The sequence below is a fragment of the Hylobates moloch genome, unplaced genomic scaffold (assembly GCF_009828535.3).
Source record: "Hylobates moloch isolate HMO894 unplaced genomic scaffold, HMol_V3 SCAFFOLD_14, whole genome shotgun sequence".
Classification (NCBI taxonomy): Eukaryota; Metazoa; Chordata; class Mammalia; order Primates; family Hylobatidae; genus Hylobates; species Hylobates moloch.
Window position 1 is genome coordinate 87,507,300 of NW_026652289.1, and position 24,242 is coordinate 87,531,541.

The window sequence follows — 24,242 nt, forward strand, 5'->3', positions numbered from 1 at the left end:
ACTCCACTCAATGTTCATTAACTTCAATCAGAAGATACTTCAGGCTCTACCCACCTTCGAAACTCACGGGGTCCCAGCACAAAAATCGAACCTGGCACAGTACCTGAGGCAATACCCGCCTCATGCGTGGAAACAACCAGGCATGACAAATACACTTATCCATAAAATCTTCATACAAAAGAGTTCATACAGAAGTGTTACAGGAGCCTAGAAATCCTTCCTTGGAAATTCACACTTAGCTGTTATTTTCTTTTTTTTTTTTTTTTTTGAGACGGAGTCTCACTCTGTCGCCCAGGCTGGAGTGCAGTGGCGCGATCTCGGCTCACTGCAAGCTCCACCTCCCAGGTTCACGCCATTCTCCTGCCTCGGCCTCCCGAGTAGCTGGGACTACAGGCGCCCGCTACCACGCCCGGCTAATTTTTTGTATTTTTAGTAGAGACGGGGTTTCACCATGTTGGCCAGGATGGTCTCGATCTCCTGACCTCGTGATCCGCCCACCTCGGCCTCCCAAAGTGCTGGGATTACAGGCGTGAGCCACTGCGCCCGGCGCTTAGCTGTTATTTTCAAAAACCTAGGTAATGGTCACTTAGGGCTTTGGAATCAAATTGAGGGTTTTTTTTTTTTTTTCTGTTCCTTTTCATTTTATGGCATGTTATGCTTTGTTAATGTATTCATTGCTTCATCAAACATTTATTTAGCACCCAATGTACCCAAAGAAATGGACTAACTGCAGTTAAGGAGAAAAAAGGCTTGCTTCCTTTTCTGATAAAATCTGCACTAATTTGTTTTAAAACAACTTAGGTTTAAAAAATGAGAAAATAGGGGTAAATGCATGAATAGAGTAAAAAGGACCTCAAAGTAAAAGAGGAATGAGTGAAGCAGAGTCATCAACAAGGGTTTTCTGGGAGGAAGGGTGTGTTTTTTCATTCCTTTATCCATGTGTTCATGTATTCATTCAACAAAAATTCTGTAAGCCATTATGCCCTAAATCTGTACACAGATATTCTGCATGAAAATAAAAGGGAGTCGCCGGGCGCGGTGGCTCACGCTTGTAATCCCAGCACTTTGGGAGGCTGAGGCAGGCGGATCCCGAGGTCAGGAGATGGAGACCACGGTGAAACCCCGTCTCTACTAAAAATACAAAAAATTAGCCGGGCGTGGTGGCGGGCGCCTGTAGTCCCAGCTACTCGGAGAGGCTGAGGCAGGAGAATGGCGTGAACTCGGGAGGCGGAGCTTGCAGTGAGCCGAGATCACGCCACTGCACTCCAGCCTGGGTGACAGAGTGAGACTCCGTCTCAAAAAATAAAAGAAAATAAAAGGGAGTCTCAGCCTCCCAGCCACCTTCCTTTACCCTCAGTCCTTCTGTGAGGGGTAAAGGTGGAGATGGAAGTTTGGATAGGAAGAAGGGTTTGTATTTGAGAAGCAGTGCTGAAGCTGCAACTCTGGGCTGGCCAAGGTGCTAGGTGTCGGAGTGCCAGGAAGGATGAGACTGTGGTTTCCACCTTGGAGGCACTCACATAATCAATGGGAAAAAATCAGGGAAATACACGATTGCAAACACATGATAAATATTTTAACAAAATGCACCAGATGCCACAGGATCATAAAAGAGAAAGTATCTTTGGAGGCTGGAAAGCCTTCACGGAGAAGGAAGAATTGCACTGAGCACTGTGGATAAGGTTCCCAGTGAGAAGAGCATGACAGGCATGTTCCCAGGAACTCTTTTGTATGGAAGTTGTGAGGTAAGACCGATATTAAAGGAATATCGTGTTAGCACAGGGGATGGAGAGCAAGACCAGTGGCAGGGGAACCAGTTGGGAAATGACTACAAAGTCCAGGCAAGAAATGGCAAGATGTTGAATGAAAACTGTGGTGTTTAGGATGGAAAAGACAGCAGAGACTTGAAAAATATCTAGGATAGAGTCACTCAGAGTGAATGTCTAATTAGAAGTGCAGGCTTAGGGCAAGAGAGGGTCACGTGCGAGCCTGAGTTTAAGCCATAGGTCATGGAAAAAGAGAGAATATGGTCCAGGAAAAAGAGGATGCATTCATTATTGGCAATGGTGCATTTGAGATGTGGAAGGCATTGCCACACGGAGCAAGACACATTTCCTAGCTGCAGAGGTAATTAGGGCTCACTGCCCCAGGCTAAGTTGTCAAATGCTGCAAGAGGACCCAATCTCATAAGTGTGAACAGTGTCACTTAGACTTGGCAAGTAGGTGGACATAGGCCTTTTAAACATGAGGTGTTTCAGCATAACGATGGGGCAGAAGTTACATGAAATGGGAAGGCTGCAGAGGAGAGGAGGAAAAGAATGTCCCCCAAAATGATACACAGGTGAGGATCTCTTATCAGAAATACTTGGGAGCAGAAGTGTTTCAGATTTCAAATTTTTTGGATTTTAGAATATTTGCATTATACCAATTGATCATCCCCAACCCCAAAATTCGAAATCTTAAATGCTCCAGTGAGCATTTCCTTAGAGCATTATGTCAGCACAGAAAAAATTTCAGATTTTGGAGCATTTCAGATTTCAGGCTTTCAGATTAAAAATGCTTGGCCTATAATACATGACCAGATCAGAAATTCCAAGAAAATTCTGGAAATACTAGTTTTCCTAGAGATGTTCTATGAGAAATAAAAATGTTCATGTTCTTCTAGAGTTTGAATCTTTAAAAGGATGAGTAGAATTGATTGTTCTACATGACAGTCGCCCTCAAGAAATGTGTGCTATGTCCCAGTTGGCTCCCTAAGAAATGATGAAGCAGAAAGTGAGAACAGATCCACAGATGGCATTTACCGACTACTATTCAGCTCACTTGTTGACTAACTCCTGCTCAATACAGGTGCAGATCAGATAGTGCCAAGAAATGGGCAGCTACCAGGTGCAGGCACTGTACTAGGCAGTACACTCCAGGGACAGGCAGTCAATGACAGAATGAGGGCATAGGCAAAAGTGACTGCTGCTTCCACAAGGAGAGTCCTGGGTACTGGGGCACTGCATGAGGAGAGGAGCTATATGGGAGGGGGTGAAAGAATATCTCCAGAGAATCGGCAATGAAGCTCAACTCCAAAAAGAGCAGGAGTCATCACAGGGAAGAGAAGGTTCAAGAGTGTTTCTGCAGAGGAATCAGCATGTGCAAAAGACCTGAAGTGGAAGACAGCATGCGACATCCATGGGCATCAGCTTGTCCGTGATTGCTAGCCAAACTCCAAGGCTATCAGAGTTCCAATCCTGGTTCCACCAGTTAAAAGTTGTGTGACCTGAGGCAAGGTATATATAACCAGCTTTTCCCTTCCTCAGCTCCCTTGTCTGTAAAATGAGGATCAGTACAGGACCTTTATGCAGGCTGTTTGGAAGGATCCAGAGAGCTATCACACAGAAGCACATAACTGGTATGTGTTAGCTATTACTATTAGTATTGCATATCTTATTTTGTACTATGTTTCTAAGAAAATTTAAATATTGATTATTATCTTTTCTGCTAAAAGATCATATGGATACATTTTTTACTTTCATAAAGCAACTTACTGAGGTATAGTTTATAGATAAAACAATCATCCATTCTAAGAGTACTGCTCAATAATTTTTAGCAAATGTTTTATAGTCAAGCAATCATCACCACTGATACAGTTTGGATATGTGTCCACTCCAAATCTTATGTTGAACTTTGATTCCCAATGTTGGAGGTGGGAGCTGTCTGGGTCATGCAGGTGGAGACCTCATAAATGGCTTGGTGCCCGCCTCTGGGCAAAGAGTGAGTTCTCACTCTATTTGTTCACAGGAGAGTTGTTAAAAGGCCTGTACCCCTTACCTCCCCTCTCTTGTTCCCTCTCTCTTCGTAGGACATGCTGACCCTCCTTCTACTTCTGCCATGATTGGAAGCTTCCTGAGGACTTCACAAGATGCTGATGGTGCCATGCTTCTTGCACAGCCTGCAGAACCATGAGCCAAGTAAACCTCTTTTCTTTTTTTTCTATCTTTCTTTCTTTTTTTTTTTTTTTTTTTTGAGACAGAGTCTTGCTCGGTCACCCAGGCTGGAGTGCAGTGGCGCCATCTCGGCTCACTGCAAGCTCTGCCTCCTGGGTTCATGCCATTCTCCTGCCTCAGCCTCCCGAGTAGCTGGGACTGCAGGTGCCTGTCACCACACCCAGCTAATTTTTTGTTATTTCTAGTAGAGACGGGGTTTCACCGTGTTAGCCAGGATGGTCTCAATCTCCTGAACTTGTGATCCGCCCACCTCGGCCTCCCAAAGTGCTGGGATTACAGGCGTGAGCCACCGCACCCAGTCATAAACCTCTTTTCTTTATAAATTACCCAGCCTCCAGTATTCCTTTATAGCAACACAAACAGACTAAGGCAACCACAATCCAGTTTTAGAAAATTTCCATCACCCCAAGAAGTTTCCTCATGCATTTTTGCAGTCATTCTATACTTTCAACCCCAGGCAAGTACTGATCTACTCTCTCTAAATATAGGTTTGCCTTTCTTATATAAATGGAATCATAGACTATGTAGACTTTGGTGTCTGGCTTATTTCACTCAGCATAATGTTCCTTGAGGTTCATCAATGTGGTTGCATGTACCTTCTCTTTATTGCCAAATAGCATTACATGGTACAGATAGGCCATATTTTGTTTATTCATTCAACAGTTGAACACTGGGGTTGTTTTTAGTTTAGGGCTGTTTTGAATACCCTGCACAGAAGTTGTGTGGCATACAATTTCTTTGTTTTTTTGTTTTGTTTGAGACGGAGTGTCACTCTTGTTGCTCAGGCTGGAGTGCAGTGGCGCAATCTCAGCTCACTGCAACCTCCGCCTCCCAGGTTCAAATGATTCTCCTGCCTCAGCCTCTCCAGTAGCTGGGATTACAGGCACTTGCCACCATGCCCCGCTAATTTTTGTATTTTTAGTAGAGATGGGGTTTCTCCATGTTGGCCAGGCTGGTCTCGAACTCCTAACCTCAAGTGATCCGTCCACCTTGGCCTCCCAATGTGCTGGGATGGCCTATATTTTCATTTCTCTTGGGCAGATACTTAAAAAGTAGAATTGCTGGGTCATAAGGTAATTCTGTGTTTAAGTTCTTAAGAAACCTTCAAATAGTTTTCCAGAGTGTCTACCATTTTATATTCCCACCAGCAATGTATAAAGACTCCAATTTCTCCAAATGCTTCCTAATACTTAGTATCATCAGTCTTCAAAGGAAATATTGATAGAAAGAGTGTGCCCATTTTTCAACTGGGTTGTGTCTTCTTACTATTGAGCTATAAATGTTTTTTCTGTATACTGGACAGATATGTACTTTAAAAATATTTTCTCCCAGTTAGTGGGTTGTCTTTTCATTTTCTTAATGAATAACACTTTGATCTTTTTTTTTTTTTAATCTCTCAGTTCTCCTGGGAGACTGTTTTTGACATCTCCTTTAATCTAAGCACGTACTATGCCTTATGAGCTCTGGAAGTAGTCTGAAAATACCTTATAATTTTTTGGTGTTTTCTATCAAGTTCAACACCATCTATTCCATCCAAAACAAATCTAGATAGATCATTCTACAGCCAATTCATCTGGCAAATGGATTCCACCATCTTCCCTTTGGAATGATATCATTGGCCTATATTAATAAGGAAAGGCCAGCAAAATATATCACCGCGTTTATTTTAAAGATGTTTTTGAGGACATTGTCATATGGCAAAGAACTCCTCCTTTTCTGTGAGGATGTTGGCCGGTCTTGAAGACAGAAATGACTGTATTTTCCTAAGCAATAGGTTTGATTCCCCTGTAGACACCACCACATAACAGTAAGTTTCTCCTTCTGGGAAACTGGCCCTCTGACCCCCTTGGATGATAATTTGTAGATCTCACATATAACAGCTTCGTGACGGATGTGGCATATTCTAAATCCACTGCTCCACTCGGCCTCACTTTTCCATCTGCTTCATATTCATTTTATGAATGTATTCTATTGTGTTTGCATGAGAGTGATTTTGACTGGCTCTTGTCTAGATTTGTCAACACTACCTCCCCCGCCCCAGGCTCCCCATCTCCCATTCTTCTAAGCCTTAGCGTACAAAGCCCATGATCACAGCAGGACACATCAGAGTGAGCCCGAAAATGTGGGGAACCAACCTGAGCTCCTCCCTGGAATGGCTCTGGCTGCAGCTAGCATAGAATAAGCCTTTCCTTTCTTATAGCAGCAGCCAGCAGCATAAACCACCTGTCTTGGTATTGTAATGAAGTAGCGAACCTAATGAAATAAACTAATGATTTAACATTGCAATCTTAACACTTGGCAATTCGAGAAAAGTAAAACAAGTAAGGGGAGAGAGGGAGACTGCATGGAGAGGAGAAGCTGCTTTGGAAACAGGAAGGGCTCTTTGAGGAGGAGGCATTTTAGTATCGATCTGAGTACTGAGAAGAAGAGAGCTTGGTGCAGATCACGAGCAGAGCAGGCAGAGCAGCTGAGATGCAAGGGCAAGGACCCTGGGTGGGCACAGATGTCATGCATTGGTGAGACAGCGGGCTGGAGCACAGGGCATAAGTGGGAGGCCAGGGAGGTGGGCAGAGGGAAGACTGGGGAGGATGTGAAGGAGAGGAAGAATGCTCACATCAATGGACTTTTCTTTTTTTTTTTCCTTTTTTTTTTTTTTTGTTATACAGACAGCATCTCATTATGTTGCCCAGGCTGGTCTTGAACTTCTGGCCTCAGGCAATTCTCTCACCTCAGCCTTCCAAAATGCTGGGATTACAGACATGAGCCACCATGCCTGCCCATATCAGTGGGTTGTTTAAGGGAATAAATGTGGTTTTCTCTGGTTACTCTGGCTACTATGTAAGAAGCAGGGGAACCAGAAGAGCAGCAAGGAGGCAGGGAGAAGTGTCCAGATGGAGATGCTGAAGCTGTAGGAAAGCAGGGGTGGGCAGGAGTGGTGAGGGGGGGATTCAATCTGTGCAGCTGTTGCAGGCAGCACACTACAGGATTCTCTGACGAACAAGCACTAGAGTGTGGGAAGCTGAGAGCCCGTGACTCCAGAATCCTCTTGTGGACATTTGATATCTGCAGTGCTGAAACCTCCAAGTGGTCATTTAGGATGTGAGTCTGGCCCTTGGGAGAAGTGACAGCTTGTATTACATGTCAGTGCTGCTGCAGTGTGCGGAAGGCACTGGAAAGGCGAGGGGGGGAGAGAAGGAAGACGCCAGGGCCCTGTGCCCACGGCCACCTCGGGAAGGTGGGGAGGAGATGCCCTCGAGGAGACCACAGCAAACAGCTGGGAGGCACAGAGCAGATATCGTGGCCAGAGCAGAGGCTGAGGAGATGTGCAGGGAAGCTTCAAGGAACACCCGCGGGCTGGGAAACCCAAAGCCAGCCACAGTAGGCAGCACACTGGGCTGCAGGCTTCGGAAACTCCGCATCATGCTGGCTGCACAGCGAAGGCAAACGGAGGGGCGAGGTTGCTGGCCAGAAGCAGCATGCCACCATGGGGGAGTTCCAGGGTCAGGTAGGGGTAGAAGAAAGGGCAGCTTTTTAAGAAGTGGGAGAACCAGGCTCTGCTGGTCAAGGTGCCCATGAGGGCAAGGACGAGCAAAGGGTTGGGGTCCTCCTGACTCTGGTTTGGGCAACCAGGCGGCGCTCAGCTCCTGAGAGCGGCTGAGGCAGAGTGGGGCAGTGGGAAAGGTGTCACAGGAGGCTGTGACTGTAGGGGAAGGGGCAGTGGTAGTGGGAGGACAGCCAAAGGAATTTCCTCTTGATAACCTTTTTATTATTTTTTCATGGGGTGAGGCCGTCTGCTGAGAATGTGGCGGGCAGAGAGAATGGTAGCAAAGTATGGACAGGCAGAGAGTGGACGCACAGGAGAGGGGAGACCCAGGCCCGATCAGCAACACTGGCAGTTCAGTCACCTGGTGCCATCAGTCATCTCTGTGAGCCCTGAAACACAGTGCTGGGTTCAGGAGCAAGGAGAGAGGAAGAGGCTACCAGGATGATCCAGCCTGGAGGTCTGTAGGGTAGAGGCTGGAAAAACATCAGAGATGCATCAGAAAAGATTCTCCAAGAGGGGCCAACAGGGTGGGAAGAATGAATGCTGTGGACAGGCAATGCTGGCACAGGAAGGAGTGAGAACTGGTGGCCGCAACATGCTGTTTCCATAAGACATTGTGGGTGGGAGACAGCATGCTCCCTGTTTCCATCTGGGCACTGGTTGCATGAGCTTATTATGTGCAAGTAAGCATTCACCAGGCGGCACACTCCTGTGCCCACTTTGCCTCCTTACTGCAGGTGTACTGTACCTCAGCAAACCACACACCCTCAGGGGAGGAGACCCAAGAAGGAAGCAAACCCGGCAGAGGAACCAGGGATCAGAGACGGCTGGTGGAGGTTGAACGGCCACATGTTGTGAATATCCAAAGTGCCTTCCCCAGGCACACTTGCCATGGCGGGGCTGAGGTGACTACCCTGGCAGAGACTCTGACCCAGAAGGAAACTCTAACACGTGCCAGCAACGAGAACAATAATAAGGAGAATGCGTTTGTCACTGCATTCAAACACGCGGAAAACAGCCGAGGAAGGTGTGCAGAATATTTAGACATCTGAGCTACGACAATTCACCTAGTTTCCCTAAGCCTCCGTTTCTTCCCTTGTAAAAAGAGCTTCTTCATAAGTGTCCCTGCATTGGGGTCGGTGTGAGGATGTAGTGAGATGATACATGGAAACTGCTTGACACAGTGCCTGAAATATAACAATGCCCCCACAACTACTGTGAACCCCAAAAATCCGAGACAGGTTTCAGTTAATTTAGAAAGTTTATTTTCCCAAGGTTGAGGCTGCAAGTCCATGACACAGCCTCAGGAGGGCCTGATGACATGCGCCCAAGGTGGTCAGAACACAGTTTGGTTTTATACATTCTAGGGAGACATGAGACATCAATCAACATATGTAAGATGAGCATTGGTTCAGTCTGGAAAGGCTGAACAACTCAAAGCAAAGGCAGGAAGACTGGAAGTGGGGCGGGGCTTCCAGGTCATAGGTAGATAAGAGACAAATGGTCGAGTTATTTTGAGTGTCTGACTAGCCTTTCCGAAGGAGGCAAACAGATATGCATGTATCTCAGTGAGAAGAGGGGCGACTTTGAATAGAATGGGAGGCAGGTTGGCCCTAAGGAATTCCCAGCTTGACTTTTTCCCTTTAGCTTAGTGATTTAGAGGTCCCAGATTTATTTTCCTTTCACACTATCTATTATTATTTTCATTATCACTGTTAGTAATTATTAAAGGTGCATAGGAAATCACTCAGGACCGTCTCAGTGAACAGGAGGAGTTCAGGAAATAGGAGTGAAAGACAAATCTGAAGTCTGTGGAGAACACTAAGTTCTCAGAGGACACACCAAAAACAGAGAAACACAACCATCCCCTGCCTCAAGGGGAGATAAAGCACATCCCAAAAAAGCCACGTGCAAAAAAATTACAAAGCCACGTAGCAGTTAGGCACAAAAAACAAGGTACCAGGTAAATATATCCATACTGAGGGCATGCAGGCAAGAGGGCAAGAGGGGTTCATGGGCAGCTCCTTGAGGACCTGGGGGGTCTGAGCTTGAAGCAGGAGGCAGGTGTGAGCAAGGAGAGAGTCTCTCTCACCAGGACCAGTGAGCTTTTCTAACCACCCCAGCCTTGGAATGAGGCAGGAACACACATGGGAGACTTGGGCTGGTGATTGAAGAGGTCAGAAAAATCTGAGAAACAGCAGAAAAACCAATTATTCGAAGTTGCCATTTCCAGCCAGCAAAGTTAACTTTGGGTTTTGAGGGTCCTCAGAAGCCTCTCTAAGAACTGAGCAGGAAACAGAGCAACAGATATGATGGTGACAGAGAATTTTTCCCTGCAGCTGTGTGTGGGATGTGCTACATCCCAGAAGAGAGAGGAGAGAAAACCCACACGATGTAATAAGACTTGCACAAAAATGCCAAATTATGACAATAAGTCCTTAAGTGCCAAGGCAGGAACGAGAAGGACATGACTTAGCATTTGGTAATTATGTTGAACAAATTATGAAATAATAACTATTTATAAACTGATTCTCTTACTAGTCCTGAGCACACAGAATATGTTTTCAGATAAAAATATGGATAATGAAATGCTAGAAAATGTTGTTAAGGTGCATGGGGTTGGTTGCATTGTGATATGTAATATACTAATGATAAGTAGATTACTCTGATGCATCCAGTGCCTGAATGATCTGTTGTCTTGTGTGCAAAATCCATTCTTTTATTAGTAAACTATTAAAAACATCCATGGTCTGGCATTTATGGGCCTTCTTTATTGCAACTCATTTATAATGTATAGAATGTGACCTCAACATTCCATAGATTGCTCTAAGATTTCCAGACTTGCCACATCTTCCAGACACCAAAAGCAAAATACATAGAGAACAAGCCGTGGTAAGAACACACACTGTTGGGAACACAGCGCTGGTTTTCAATTAGAATGGAAAGCTGAGCCATGCAGGAATTCCCCACACCTTCTAAAGCAAGTGCATCCAACTCAAGCTATACATGAGCTGATCAATATCCTGACTCAAGGGAAAGAAACAGAAGTCTCATCTTCAAAACGTAAGATTGTATTGATTTTTTTCTCCTAAAGGCCCAGAAGGTACAAACTGCAAAACAGCTCTCAGCAACTGAATGCTACATGCTGATCCTCTTCCCACTGAACGTGGCTGTGTGTGTGACGGGTGTGCGCTGGGAGTGGAGGTGGAAGCACATCCAACAAAGAGGTAGGATAATGATCCCGATGTAGCTGATGATGCTGCATTCATATTTATAGAGAACCACAGGCTCCTAAAACCCCTATCTCAGCCCTTTGTGTCATACCACAGCACATCCAAGTCCCTCAGAGCTAAGAGCTCCCCTCTGTATTTCACCATCCAGTACCTAACCCATCTTCACAATTGCCATGAAGAAATGATGCTCAGGGGGTTTGAGCAATGTGTGCAAGTTCCCCAAGCAGGTCAAACCCATAAACCATCTTCACCAACTTCTCACAGCCTGCCTCACATCAACTTGCGAATCTCACTTACATCTTAAAGGCCTCCTGTGGGTTCTCACTGCCAACAGCAAGTCTCTTCTATTTCTTTAAGAATCATCCAATTATTTTTATCACCAACTGCCTTTCTCTTTCACAGTCCATCCAGCTCACATGGCATATATCCAGTAACAGCCCAGCTCTGAGGACCTTCACCAAATGACAGCCCAGCTCTGATGACATCCACCCAACCACAGCCCAGCTCTGAGGACCTCCATCCAACTACAGCCCAGCTCTGGGGACCTCCACCCAATGACAGCCCAGCTCTGGGAATGACAGCCCAGCTCTGGGGACCTCCACCCAATGACAGCCCAGTTCTAATATCCACCCAAGAACAACCCAGTTCTAATGACATCGCTCTCCAGCTCTGAAGCTCCCAGGGACTGGATAATGTGGATCATGTGTAAAGCTAAGACCACACATCCTAGCACTTTGATTACTTACCCATCACCAAAACAGTAACATGCTGTGGGTTCCAGGGAAGATGCTACCCTGATTTCTCCCCTTGTCCAAATCATGCCTTCCCAACAAGGCTCATCCAAAACTAGAACTCCACATTTTTTAAAGACAGCCCTTCAGATCTGATAATTGGATGGAATCTCTCTCTCCCCCTGGCTCCCTCCCTTACCCATCACACCTAATGCTTCATGCTTCTCTTAGGGGTACTGATTTTGTTTTCCCTTCCTCCATATTTTTCTTCTCTCCCATTGGAACAGACACCTCTTTACAAGCTGAGCTGGATCTTCATCTTGTCAGTCTGGTATTTGGCGTTAACCAACAGAATTCAACAGCTGTAACAAATCCAAGCATTCCAAAGCCACTTGCCTCTTAGGCCAAAGGTAGAGATCCCTTGATCCTTGTAAATGATATTATCCTCTGTTAATCATTTTAAAGGCAGAAGAGTTCTCACTTCTGCATAGCCCAAGTATTTCCACAATCAGTTTCTCTCTCGTTCTGTCTCACTCTTTCCCTTTTGCCCACTTTGGAAAAGAAAAACAACCCAAAAAAATGTCATACGATAAACTATCTATGGCAGCACTGTGTTTAGTGTTCTTTTCTGGAAGCTGTTGGTCCTACACACACCTGAAAACAAAAAAGAAACTTCCCCAAAGGTCTAGTCAAAGGCCAGAATTGGCAAAGGACAACTTGTGCAATTTAATAGCTTATTTCTTTCTTTCTTTTTTTTTTTTTTTGAGACAGAGTTTTGCTCTTGCTACCCAGGCTGGAGTGCAATGGCATGATCTCGGCTCACCACAACCTCTGCCTCCCAGGTTCAAGTGATTCTCCTGCCTCAGCCTCCCGAGTAGCTGGGATTATAGGCATGCGCCACCAAGCCCAGCTAATTTTGTATTTTTAGTAGAGATGGGGTTTCTCCATGTGGGTCAGGCTGGTCTTGAACTCCCGACCTCAGGTGATCTGCCCACCTCAGCCTCCTAAACTGCTGGGATTACAGGAGTCAGCCACTGTGCCCGGCATTTATAGCTTATTTCTATTAATACTTACAAGAATCCATACTAACACTGCAAAACATTTTGCATACAATCTCAAGATTAATATGATACTCAAATGTGTTTTTTTTCTTATTAGTACTCTCGTCTATGGTTATTCCCCAGCTGATCCAGATAATCCACCTTTCCTCCTTAGCAGCAGGCTTTGGATAGCTGTAGCTATCTCAGATATTCAGAACACCACCCACCATCCATCATCCTCCACAAGGTGGCCGGAATGATTTTTCAAAAATGCCAACTTAATCCTGTCACTCCTGAAGCTGTACACCTCCATGCTCCCACACTGCTGAAGTGTGGCCCTCTTGGGCTCAGCTCGCAAGCCCGATGTGATCAGACTCGACCCCCTCTTCAGCCTGCCTCTCCCCACACTCGCTGCTGACATGCTGTGGGGCCACTTCACACTCTGGTGGCCTGGACAAGCTCTTCCTCTGCTGCTATGCTTCCTACACTGCCCTTCACCAGGCCGCTCTGTGCATCTCCTCGTGGTCCCCACTGCCACCTGGCAAGTGGGGCTTCCTACAGGTTGCCTGCATGCACCACACTGACCTCTGGGCGGGCACATGCACATCGGTCTGAATTGTAATTATTCCTGCCATGTCCACAACAGCACAGCAAGCTCCTGGACTTTGCTCTGCATGCGAAGCATTTGGCATAGCACTAGGCACATGGCAGGTGCCCATGAGTGTTTGCTGCACAGATGTGGGGCCAACTAAAGAGTGAAGGAACGACCCTGCTCAGTACGGACTCTTCCAGGACTCCACACACACACTGACAGGTATGTCTTTCTTTCCAGGAACTCAGGTTGGCACCCTCTACAAATGGAATGTGCTTGGTTTCAATTTCACACTTCAAATCAGGCATAAAATCATTATATGAAAATCCATGGCACAATGATTCAAACAATTGTCAATCGTTCCTAAAATTGTTATTATTCAAATTTTATTCACACTTTAATAGGCTCAATTTTGCAATATCCATGGGTAAAAGCTAAGTTTTAAATATTCAGCTTTGAATGACTGACAACACTACTTAGCAGATATTTATTATCATTCAAGCACAGTGTTTTAAAATGCCTCAAGGTGTGAACACATTGATCCCTGCATTGTAGCTTATCGTCCTATATTGACCACTGTTTCTGTCATGAAATAGGTCAGATCATCAGTTTGGACACAGGTATGCTAAGGATGGTCAGCTCTGAATATTAACTTCACAAGCCAGTTGAAGAAATTAGGACAATAAGAGAAAGATAAAAACAGTTAAACCCAAAAATTCACCCAATAACTGATATCATAACCCCAGACTGGCAATTCCCAAACCTGTCTGGTCATTGAAACCTGTCTTACTGTCAGGCCTCTGAGCCCAAGCTAAGCCATCATATCCCCTGTGACCTGCACATATACATTCAGATGGCCTGAAGTCACTGAAGAATCACAAAAGAAGTGAAATTTAAATGGCCCGTTCCTGCTTTAACTGATGACATTCCATCACAAAAGAAGTGAAAATGGCCGGTCGTTGCCTTAACTGATGACATTACCTTGTGAAATTCCTTCTTCTCGCTCAACCTGGCTCAGAAAGCTCCCCCACTGAGCACCCTGTGACCCCCCACTCCTGCCCGCCAGAGAACAACCCCCCTTTGACTGTAATTTTCCTTTACCTACCCAAATTCTATCAAATGGCCCCACCCCTATCTCCCTTCACTGACTCTCTTTTCAGACTCAGCCCGCCTGCACCCAGGTGATTAAAAACCTTTATTGCTCACACAAAGCCTGTTTGGTGGTCTCTTCACACGGACGCAAGTGAAACTTACCTGTCATCTCTATCAGCTGCTGTCAGTCATTATTTTTCTCCGGGCTCTCTGATGCCTACCTCAATCACACAGCATTGTAGAACTTAGTGTCTGAAATATCCACGTGATGAAGATTCAAAGGTGCTGTGACTTAGGAAGATGAGACTGGGGCAAGCACGCATCATTTCAGGGTATCCAGGGACCCAGACAGTCAGGTTTTTAAAAATTGGCAACTGTACAATCTCTTCCCCTCTCCCCACTAAAAGGAATTAGATTTTACTTAGACCACAAATGCCTTCTCTTAGGAATACCAAGAGTCTCTGATTCATGAGCTGTTACATTCTTTCTCTTTAAACCTTCCTTATACATGTACAGGGCCTTTACACATACACAATCCCTGAGGATTTTCCAGCTACTTCAAAAGGGAGGAAGATTCCTCAAAAGGGAACCCGGAATCGAGGTTGAAGGACTAACTGCTGAGCAACAGTAACACCTTACTTCTGCAACATGGAACCTATATTCTAGTGAAGTGCATTGTGCGGATATTCCCAAGATTCTGTTTATTTTATCAGAAAGTGTTTAAAAAAAGGTTAATATTATCATTGGCCCAAATAAGGCACTCAAAGGGGATGCAAACAAGATCCTGCAGGGGTGTGTGTATGGGGGAGACCGCCCCAACATTTCAAATGTCAGTAAACACTTCATTCTGCAAGGTTTTCACCCTCCTCCATCCGCCCAGGGGTCCCCACAAGCTCTCCTGAGGGGACCTGAAAATGTGTGGATGCTCTGGCTGTGGGAATGCAGGGAGTGCTGCTAGGTGCAGTAGCTAGTGACAGAGAAGCTGAACCTCCTGTAGGAGTCCAGAATAAGCCACCCCAAAATATGCTTCTTTGGCATAATGATGATTTTAAGCTGGTAATTTTGAGAAACTGCAGGCAGGAGAAGCTCTGTAAACAGAGCAGAAGTGGCCCTTTGGAAGGGAAACTTGCATCTAACAAGGAAATCTCCATTTGTAAGAGTGTCTTCCTCTGGGTACCAGGAAGAGGAGGACTCTAAATCACTCATCAATGGAGAGGCACCCACTGAAGTCTGCATAACAAGCCTTATTCTTGCTCCTCTGGGTCACCTCCCCGAGCCACGCCTCCCCACTCCCTTCTTCGTTTCAACAGAGGATGATAGTTAACCTGAATTCAAAGCCACCTCTTTGAGATGTACTCATTTCTCTGGGTATCTCACGGCTGCACATGGGCATGCATTAATCTTCTGCTTGTTTTTCTCTTGTTGAGCTGTCTTTTGTTACAGAGCTCTGTCTCAACTAAGAACTGTAAAGGGTAGAGGGGAAATTATTTGTCCACTCCTGCACTCCTACCTAAGGGAAAGAGCCTGCACCACAAAATATAGAGCCCACCTCAAACGTCCACAGTGCTCCCTGACAGGCATCATAAATCTGATGAGACAAGGCTGCCTGGTGAGTCAGTGGAGACACCAAGAAAGAGTCAGGACTAGCAGATTTCAGCTGCACCTTCATTGCTCCCACAGGATGTAGTGGCATCTGAGAACATCAAAGAAAGACCACTGTCCATGACAGTTCAATTAAAGCTTGCTGATGTGGTCACAAGTTACTTTTCTAACTGTAGTTCCGCACCAAGCTCAGTTTTCCATCTACTCAATATTGCTAAGAAAAAAGTTTTACATTCTTTAAATTGAAATGCAATCCATTTTTTTTTTAATGAGCCCCAGTATATGCAAGTTCCATGCAATAAATCTTAGCTTACCTCACCTAATTTCCTTCTTTTCTCTTCGTTCAGATATAGTTTGCCCCATCTAGGTCCTCAACAAGGGTGGCTCATTAGAACAACCTGGGGAGCTTCAGTTGGGCTGGGGTGGAGCATGGGTTATCAGGATTCATTGTAAGATGGTTTGGGGAATTGCCAAACTATCTCATGAAAGGGAGATCTGAGCAGCAAATCACCGAGATCTCCGGATGGCTGTTTGGGTTGCTTGTTTACAAGAGAAAATTTGAGAATGCAGGACTAAACCATCTCACAAACACTGAGGCCCTCCAGTTGGTTATTCTTCTGGGCCAATTAGGGTCTTGGCAATATAGGCACTCAGATGGAAAACAAACCACATGATGTGCTGTGAAAATTAAAACTGGCTTCTCACCTTCATTTCTTCCTTGTGGCTGCAGTTGAAGGGGGAAATTCTAAGGCAATTTATTCACTGAACTTTACGTTAATATTCAGTCCTCGTAACCTGACAGAATTTCAAGCTTGGCAGCATTGTCGTCTTTAAGTATCTTCTTGGCAACACTTTTGACTTTATAGACAGGGAAACCAAGGCCCAAGGCAAAGGCATTCATTCAGGAATACCATGGCTGGCCTGGGAAGCAGTCATAGAAATCAGGGTTTTCTGACTCCTCCCATAACGCCCTTTCTGTTCCTTCAGATGTGAGTCACTGGATCCGGGGGCTGGGCTTCCTTGTTCCGGCTCCCCGTGCCATAGCCAGCCCTGCTCTCCTCCTGGGTGCCTCTGCTCAGCTGCAACTGTGACTGCCTCTCCCTGCCCACTGCTTTGCTTCAGGGACCTATCAGCTTCACACTATGTTAGATTGTATCATTCATTTCCCAGGAGAGTGACTTCATTTTAATAAAAATACGAAAGCTCTCAACCTTAAGACATTCAGAGTAGCTTCCAAAATGTCACTCAAAAGGGCCTCTTTTCTTCCATTGAGAAGATTCCAAGTTCTGCAATCATGGTAAGCACATTAATAAAGGGGTAAGGGTAGAGGTCCTGAAGTTCACGCAAATCAGAGGAAAAAAATCATAGAAAAATTCCACTCAATTTGCAGAAGATATCTGTCAAGCTAATTTTATCATTAGAGTCTTTACAAGGTCACAATATAAAATTATGTGTTCTTTGAACAAGTTATACACATCTTTTAACTTTTCCTATGTGAAAATAATTTGTGTCTTTTGAATGTTGTATTTTGCTTTCCTGAAGGCATTCTTTCTAATTCCACATCCTGATAAGTGTGGAACTATCTTGGAATATAACCCCTCCCTACCTAGAGTAGTTATTTTCACACTAAGAAATCCTACATTTTGGCATTCATCAGCTATAATTTTGCAAAGAATGAACTACCCACATTTAATTTAAGCAAATAATTATCTTCACAGATATGAAGATAGAATGTGCCTCTGCCTGTAGACACAGAGTTGAGCACTCATGGGTGGGAAGTGCAGCCTCTGGAGGGGACACACCTGACCTCCCAGCCATGGTCATTGTCCCGATGAATTCTCCTAGAAGTTCTAGTTCACCGACTCTGTCAGTTGGAAACCTGTATGTTTTAACTCAGAAAATAATATAGGTCACCAGGAACGTGAGGAACACACAGGTAAACAGAGATGCTTGTTTTGTGAATGAGGATATCACTGCCTACCACATCTCTCTCTGAGGCAAACCAAGACCACGATTCCTATGCTCCACTGTTTTTTCACAAAGAAAAACTTATCAGACACGTGATGTAAACCAATTGTACCAGTGTTCCCTGAATTCCTTTTCTGTGAGAAAAAAAACATGTCATAAACAAGAATGGTAATTGGTTAGCCCCAAGGAATGGGGACATTCCTGAGGAGGGCACCTCACAATGTGGACAGATTCCTTTTTGGTGTTGTTTCCCACATTTCATTGGCTGCTACAGTCCACGTGTACATCACTCTGCTCTCCTGGTTCACAAGCTAAGCTTTTCATATTCATTTTTTGTTACTTATGCAGAGCTCTTCACCCACAACACCCTTCTGCCAGGGAACATTCTGCCCATCTTCTAGAAATGTCACTTGTTCTGAAACTCTTCTTTTCTCCTCCATGTAACATAATTCTAACAGTATCAGTGGATCCTCTCTGCTCCTGGGCCATCACAGCTGAGAAATAAAAATGAAACCCTAAAACCCCCAACCAGTTGAATGAACCCCCTCTAGGCCAAGGATTCCCTAGAGAAATTTTGGAAGCTGAGTTCTTGGCCATCATGGGATGCAAGGTCAGAAATGCCTCATTATATACCCTTTCCCTTGCTAACCACCTTTCTTCCCAGGGGCTAAACAGAAACCAGCCCTTTCGAAAGACTCCACAGATAGCAACCAACTGTCTGAGGCTGCCTCTTCCTTGTACAATTTCAGCAAAACAACCAACCAGCATTCTTTCCTGAGAAGAGACCACCAACCATGGAGTGGTTGGCACCAGTCTACAGCAGATGTACAGTGAGGGGTATTGCATCTTCTGTTTCACCTTTTGATGTCAGAGGGCTGAAAACTCCACCCTCAGATGATGATAACACCACGGATTGTTAAACACAGGTCCCATGGAGAGGCATGAGGCTAACTGCACATGTGCACGGTTCTCCTTTCTTCTTTCATAAATATTCATGACTCCTCCTACAGTGTATTAAATATGCATATTTAGCCACCCCAGTCTGCAAAAATTCTTGTTCCCTTTGCCCCTCCCTCAAAGTGTCTGTTTCCAGCTTCTGATGGGAGGCTACACTTCCCAGCCTATCAGAATGGCCATGCAGGCTGCAACCCTTTATGAGAAATAAAGCTCCCCTTTCCAAATGTATGACCCTTGACATTCTTCAGTTGACACAGCCCATGGAGCTCACAATACACTATGTGAATGTTGGCCATGACTTGTCAAAGGCAACTGGTATAGTGTCACTTTCTTGAAGACAATGCCATTTCTAATTAACTGCTGTCCCTCCATCACAGTGCCCCTCCTTGTACATAGTACATGCTACAGGTATCTGTAGAATGAATTGGTTCTTAGGAAAAGGTGCCCTATTCCCTCAAACATACACACAAAAGTCTGGATTTTCATAGCCTTGTGAGGAGTTTCAACTGACTGAATATTTTTCTGGGAAGGTACTAAGTGGCTATAACTTCAGCTGTCTTTTCAGGCTGATGCAGTCTTAAAATAAGTTTATAATTCCACCATCCCTCCCCAGAAGCTGTCCCCTCCACCTTCCCCTCCTCAGAGGCACATGATCTAAGAAGGCTGGGGAGGACTGTGGTGCCCTTATTGACCCACCCACTGACTGCTACCTCTCCATCATCCTCCACACACCACATTGGACAAAAGCGCCAATGTTACTTGCTATGGACCTTGACCTCATAGTAAGTAGCTGGTAATGATGCTTACATGCAAATTACTCCTAAATTCTTTAATTTATAATTCTGCACTTTGAAATGATTTCAAACTTTTGAAAATGTTGCAAATCTAGAACAAATTGACTATCCCTTATTCAAAATGCTTGAGACCATAAGAATTTCAGATTTGGAGTTTTTTCATATTTGAGGATATCTGCAAACATATAATGAGATATCCTGGGGATGAGACCCAAGTCTAAGCCTGAAATTCATTTTTGTTTCATATACAACTTATACACACAGTCTGAAGGCAATTGTGTATAATATTTTTAATAATTTTGTGCATGAAACAAAGTTTGCATATGCTGAACCATCAACAATCAAAGGTGTCACTATCTCAGCCACCCATGTAGACAATCTGTGGTTGTTCGGCACCACCATGAAAAAACACAGTGAGTAATGCTCATGAGTCCTGGTCCCATGTGGGAACCTGCTTTGGCATGTCCAGCCTGCATATGTGTCATTTTACTCCTCACTGTGGGTGTGCTAGTATGGGGGAATCTGGATGTGCTGGGCATGTGCAGAAAAGACATATCACAGCTGGAGGGAGCTGGGAGGGTCGTTTTTTCCCTTGGGGATACTGAATGAACCGTATGTTGTGTGCCTACATTTTGACTGCAGCCCATCACATGAGGTCAGATGTGAAATTTTCCGCTTGTTGGTATCATGTCAGCACTAAAAATGTTTCAGATTTTGGAACATTTTTAATTTTGGATTTTTGGATTAGGGATGCTCAACCTGTATAAAGATATCCCATATACCATTAGTCTAGCTTCTTCAAATGTTAACATCTTACATAACTGCAGTAAAATGATCAAAACTAGGACATCAACAATGGTCTCATATTAACTAATTCACAAGTCTTATTTGAATGTCACTGACAGTTCCACATTAGTTCCTTTCTGGACCAGGTTCCAAACAAGGATGGACATTGCATTTAGCAGTCTTCTCGAAGGTTGGACACTTCCTCAATCTGTCTTTGTCTTTCATGATCTTGACACCATTGAGGAGTTCTGACAAGGTATCCTATAGAATGTCTGCAATTTAGGATAGCCTGATGTTTCCTCGTGACTCAATTCAAGTTACATATTTTTGGCAAATATGTTATAGAGGTGATACTGTGCCCTTCTTGGTGATCATACAAGGAGGGACACGATGTCTCTTTGTGCCACTGTCAGCAAGGTTAACTTTTACCACTTGGTCAAGCTGGCATCTGCTGGGTTTCTACACTGCAAAGTCACTATTTTGCTTTTCCTTTCACAATTAAGAGGCATCATGTGGGTTTGTGCAAATATTTTATTTCTCATTAAAATTTCACACCCGGAAGCAGTGGCTCACACCTGTAGTCCCAGCACTTTGGGAGACCAAGGCAGGGGGATCATGAGGTCAGGAGTTCGAGACCAGCCTGACCAACATGGTGAAACCTCATCTCTAATAAAAATACAAATATTAGCTGGGTGTAGTCACACGCACCTGTAATCCCAGCTGCTAGGGAGGCTGAGGCAGGAGAATTGCTTGAACCTAGGAGGGGGAGGTTGCAGTGAGTTGAGATCGTGCCACTGCACTCTAGCCTGGGCAACAGAACAAGACTCCATCTCAGGAAAAAAAAAAAAATCACTCACCAGTTTTAGCATATACTAATGACTCTCACCTGAAATTTTGGTTATTATGATTCCTGTCAAATGATGACTTTCTAATTCCACCATCCTCTACAGTAAGGAAGAGATGTCCCTCCTTCCTTAGGTATTTACTTATGTATATATCTATTTAATTATGTATTGTATCAATGTGGACTCATGGATAGTTTATTCTATAGGATACTTTTATTCTGTAGGTTTTAGCACAAAATGATGACATTATTTTGTTGCTCAAATTGCCCCAGATTTGGCCATCACAAGACCCTTCAATTCTGTTCTATGCTGTTTCAGTAGACTCCCAACATTTGTAAGCACTTTCTTACTTTCTGATACTAAAGGCTTGTCTAAGCTTACCTAGCACTTTCCCTACCCCAGCCTTGAAATCAGGGATTGCTCCTAGAAGCTCTGATTCATTTTATTGGAGGATATTAGAAACCAAGATCAGGAAGCCAGGTGTGCTCAAATGACACTGCTTCTCAGCCGTCGCTGTAGCCAGAGCTGGGACCTCCAAGTCCATTTACACACAGCCACATCCATTTCTCTCTCTCTCTCTGCATATATATCATGACCTCATGTGTTCATACCAATACCACTGATTGCAATTCAACATCACAAGGTTCATACGAGCCTTACTTGTTTCCTTGTTTATCACTCTTTTCTCAGACAATGAGAAACTTGCTTTTATTATTGAATATACTCACTTATTTACTCACATCTAGAATACAGATAATTTCAGAAATTCTATCACTTACCCCTGAGAGAAACTAAAATCCTTACTAACTAGAATACAATACTTGAGAGGAGTTGTTATTCCCTTCTAGTCAATGGTCAAAAGACTGTTTTTCAAAGTTACCTACATTGATTCTTGATTCTGTCCATCCCAGCCCGTCCAGATACACTGCATCTAAAGGTAACATTTAAACAGGAAGTGAGACATTCCTCCAGGGGAACAACTGAGGGATTCTCTGTCAAATGGCTTATGATACCTCACTCTACTAGGTGAGGCTCACAACTGTATCAATGAGACCAAAACCCCAAACACCATCAAAATTTAAATCTTCCCTCTGTAACAGCACTAGACAGGGGAAACAAATGAGCAAAGTGTCCCCTCCATGTATTCTCGTTCCCACACATATGGAGACTCTGTCATCTTCAGCACCTGCCCTCCATGGTTGGCCCAGGGACTGCCTCCACTCCAGCACACACAACTGCGTGCTGGAGTGGAGGCAGTGATTATACGGATGTACATCACTTCTGCTGAAATTCAAGCCCGAGGTCTCATCTAACTACAATAGAGACTGCGAAGGGTGGGCTGGCTCCAGGCCCAAGGGAGAAAATACCATGGATATGGTGAGAAGGCCACACAGCACACGCTGCCCACACAGAATATTCATAATGGAGAGATACACTTAAAGTGCCTTTTCAAAAAGCTCTGGCAGTAGCATTCTACACAGCCATCATTAACGTATTTCATCTTTCACGACATATTTGCTCTAGGACTTTCCTCAGACTTTCAAACTCAAAGGACTCTCATGTTGTTACCTGTATGTTATTTTCCAAAAGATCTCTGGTCCCGTCTAGATTTATCAGCTCATATACCAGCAGCTGGCTTTTATTTCATCCCTTATATAGGCAAGGCTTTGTGCTAAGCAATTTAAATGCATATGGTTACATAAATTTGCTCACACAACACTAAAATGTGCAAAGAAAATGTAGCTTCCTGACGCAATTTTCCTCAAGAAGGTCCAGGTTTTGGTGGTATAACAGAAACACCCCTATACTGAGTATACGTGAGTCAAGACTGACTTAGTAACTTATAAGAAAGAGAGTTCAACTGTTTTAAAAATATATTTATCATTCAGATCTCACTTGCTTTCCCCCATGGCTCTGCAAGTTGGCATCTGCTGATCTTGCAGCAGCAAAGAGGTCTGGGCAAGGGGCCGGGGGCCTCTGTGTTCTCAGTGGTCCTGGCTGCACAGTGTATTCAGACTGCTCAGCTCCCCACCCTGGAGACCACTGAGCAACACTGCCTCCGACTGGCCTTCGGGAGTGACATGTAGGTAACAAACCTAGAGCTTTAGTCTGGCAGACCGACCCACCATCCCTCCCCAGAAGCTGTCCCCTCCACCTTCCCCCTCCTCGGAGGCTCATGAACCCAAGTAGGCTGGGGAGGACTGTGGTGCCTTTATTGATCCAGCCACTGACTGCCACCTCTCCATCATCCTCCGCACAGCACACTGGACAAAAGCGCCAAGCTAGTGGCTAGCCTTTTAGGAGGCCTGCAGACTGTGCACACAACCCCTGCAGAAGAAGCCTTTAAGTTAATCTGGGTGTTTCTAAAGTCTCCATGGATCAGGCCCCCAAATTCTCTGTGGATGTGGAGGGTGGGGAACAAAACCTCACTTCTCTCTATAACCTTCTGAGCCAAAAATAGATCAGTTCATGCTTTACTTTTTCAGGGCAGAAAGGTTCACACCATCTGTTCCCTATGCCCCCAGCAGGCTCCTTCACTTCCTCCAGGTGCACGCTCAGATTCCACCCAAGCAGCAGGGCCTTCCCTGCACTCTCTACCTGCCAGGCTCTGCTGTGCCCAACAGCACACACTACTATCCAACACAATAGATGTTCACTTGCATGTTTGTTTGTGGTCGGTCTCTCTCTACAGAACATCTGCCCCAGCATGGCAGAGGCTTCATTCTATTCCCTGATGTAACCTCAGTACCTAGAACCAAGTTAGGTGCATAAGAGGTATGCAATAAATATTGTCAAATGAATGCTGAACTCATAAATGGCCTGGCCACGTCAGGCAGAAGCAGTATCGTCTCTATACTTATACGAAGAACAGCAATATACACAAAAGAAATTTAGAAGAAACCTGGCTTTCAAATATTCTAAATTCCTGAGACATCTAGCAAATATTTGTTTTTACAGTCCAAGTGGAGAAAATGTATCATTCTTCTGTTGGTTATATCCCATTTCCTGAAGCCCTGTTGCCCCTGGATTAATTGAATAAGACCAGGGCAATAAGACTTACAGGAT

General features: G+C 44.6%; 1 protein-coding gene across 2 annotated transcripts in view; it reads right to left on the bottom strand.

Moving 5' to 3' along the window:
* Positions 1 to 24,242, bottom strand: part of GABRB3 (gamma-aminobutyric acid type A receptor subunit beta3) — a 227,441-nt gene that overhangs the window by 159,232 nt on the left and 43,967 nt on the right. The window lies entirely within an intron of this gene.